Source organism: Pteropus vampyrus, unplaced genomic scaffold, assembly GCF_000151845.1.
Source record: "Pteropus vampyrus isolate Shadow unplaced genomic scaffold, Pvam_2.0 Scaffold98, whole genome shotgun sequence".
NCBI classification, from domain to species: Eukaryota; Metazoa; Chordata; class Mammalia; order Chiroptera; family Pteropodidae; genus Pteropus; species Pteropus vampyrus.
This window is the reverse complement of record NW_011888879.1, coordinates 2,732,830-2,735,860: the sequence shown is the minus strand read 5'-3', so window position 1 is coordinate 2,735,860 and position 3,031 is coordinate 2,732,830.

Here is a 3,031-nt window from a genome sequence, read left to right as displayed (position 1 = left end):
CATACTCATATAGCTTTTAAAAAAAAATCACTAATTTCCTACTTTGTTTTTATTGATAAGAAGCTCTTAATGTATACTACCATTAAAGCACTCTTAAATTGGGTTGTTCTAAAATGTTCTCTTCCTTTCCTTTTCTCTGTCAACTAATATTTTTTTTGTAGGTGTTAATATAGGCTTATTTTATTTTTGCTGTCAGTCAGTGGTTCTAAATTGGAGGAAGCCAGGCATAATGGAATTACTTGGGAAATGTTTTTAAAATATACCTGCCCAATATATCAATGGGAGAATGGATAGGCAAATTGTGACATGTACATACACATACTATGTAACGCCATTTATATGAAGTTTGAGAACAAGCAAAACTACTCTATGGTGGTAGAAGTCAGCCTAGAGAGGTGATATTGATTGAAAAATTGCACAGGGAAATTTTTGTGGTGATGGATGTTTTCTGTATCTTGATCTGGGTGGTGGCCATGTGGATGTATCTATATGACAAAGTCATCGAGTTGTTGGTACAATTAAGATTTGTGCTTTTTATCAAATGTGAATTACTGCTCAGTAAAATACTGTCTAAAATATTTTATACTGCTCAGTCTCTACCCTAGACCCAGAGAATAGGATGAATACCAAATGGGAGCCAGGGATACAGAGAGGATGTGTACTGTGAAAAAGCTGATTTTCTTTCCATTACTGTAAACTGCCAAATATCCTTTTAGGAATTTAAATTAGACTGAGGATAAAAACAAATAAAATAATTATATATATATATATGGAACTTAAGATTTGTAGAAGGTCCCTAGAGACCATCAGAGTTTTCCTAAGAGAGCCTGCTTACTTTCCAGTTTGCCTTGATTGGTGAACTTGTTTTGTGTTGCTTTCAGTGATTTCAATGTTTCGAAGGTATAAATTAATAAATTAATGTGAGGAAAACATTGGAGGTAGGTGGAATTGTGGAGGCCCACGAGATTCTGCCTGTATTTGTAGTTGGAATCAGGCTTAGAACAAGTTGAAATATTTGGGGGGATATTTAATATTGACAAGTTCCTAAAGTTCCAGTATTTTAAAGTAAACATGTAGTGATGTGTTTGGAACCTATCCCATGAACCAAGCTCCTATTCATTCTGACAAGTATTAAGGAGACCATGAATATGATGCAGACTTAGGAAACAAGTTGTTGTTTTTTTTTCTTTTTTGAAAGTAGCTTTTGACTATCTTTTATGTATTTATTCAGAGAATGAAGGCTTTTTTTTCACTTCGGGTTGGACTTCGTATTTAAAAAAATCCTTGGCCTAAAACTAATATAATATTTAATGTCAACTGTAACTGAAAAATTAAAAAAAACTTCTGAAGACAGAGTGGAAACAGCCCTCTCCCCAAGACATCGTTGCTTTATCCCTTAGCTGCCTCCATAAGGCATGCCATCTGTCTGGAGGAGTACACATTCATCCAAGTTCAGGCCTGAAAAAGACCTCAGAGATGAAGGAAATTCAACCAAACTCTGACCTCTATGTCACACTCCACTTAAGAAATAAACTCGGGCCTAGAGATGAAGTGGCTTGCTTAGGGTCACACGGTTGCTCAGAGACAGAACCAGAAGTCGTGTCTGTATGAGAGTCCTTTGCTTATTCTTCTACACCACACTTGTCTGAGCATGCTGTGCCAGGAGTATGGTCTCACAGTGATTTTAGAACAATCCACAAATGCCACTTCCTTTCCTCTAAGACCCCCAGAGGCCTCTGACCCCAGGGAAAGGGCCTGGGTTTTACCTGGAGAGCCTGAAGGTATTTCCATATCTTGAATCTTAATCCTGTTTTGGTCAAATTTTGAAGCGATAAGTAGCTTGCATTTTTGGGCCAGACAGACTAGTCTCCCTTATCACATTTTACTAGCTGTGTGACCCTTGGTGAGATAAGTGATTTCTTCACCCTCACTTTCCTTATCTAGGAAATAGGGATGATAACACAGGAGCACAAATGTTTTCCGCAGTTCCTGGACTACATGTAAGGCGCTTCCTAATTTTCTGTGGAAATCCAGCAAGTCCACACTGAAGCTATCTATTTCCTTGAAAGTTTGAGAAACTGATCTTAATTCTTTTCAACCTTTCCCTTTCATCCCTTTAGGGTCTTCCATACTTGTAGTTGTGGAGATTGGCGGATGCTCAGAGAAGTGTCACCACAAACTTAGACAAGACGGGTACAACGGGCTTTGATTTTCGGTTTCCCATTCTCTTCTCCAAGAGGCCCAGAATTTTTGTACGAGCCGTCGGGACACTTAAGTAATTTGGAACAGTATCATCTGTGACGATGACTTCAAGGACCCTAAAAAAGGCCTAGATTTGAGACTTAGGTAAGATAACAGAGTCCTAAGCATGTTTTTGGTAATGCGAAGGACCACAGGAATGAAGGCAAACGCTTTAATTTTACAGCTACAGAAGCCAAGGCTTTCAAGGGTCTGTAATACTCCCCATTCATCCAATCGGTCACCAGCAGGGCAGGGCAGGGCCGAAAACCCAGGTTCCCTCTCCAGGCTCGGTGTTTTTTCCATCACACCACCAGCTGCGCCTCATTAACTCCACCTCCGAAAGCGCTAAGGAAGTTCCCTCCCAGTGCCTACCCAGGCAGGGTGGGGCGAATCTGTGGCATGGAAAGAACAGGGAAAACGACATATTCCAACTCCCAGGATGCGTAAACCGCTTTTGCGATTCCAGGAGCGGGTGTGTGTGTGTGTGTGTGTGTGGGGGGTACGTCCGGTACACTCTGAGGTTCCGGGTGTACGGGAGACAATTCCGAGACTGCCAGGTCGGTGAAGTCACCTTACTGTCTCTGGGTCTATTTCCCCTGTGCAGTGGCTGAGGGGGGCGTTCTGCTTGGAGGGTTCCCCAGTATAGGATGGACTGTGCTTGTTCGGGGACGAAGTGGGCAAGTTGCTGCTGCTGCCCGCCCTGCGATTTTCGGAGGTCTAGGTGGGATTTTCCGTCTTTCTGAGTTTCGCCCCCCGCCGGGAGCGGCGCAAGGTTGGCAGTGGTCGCTTT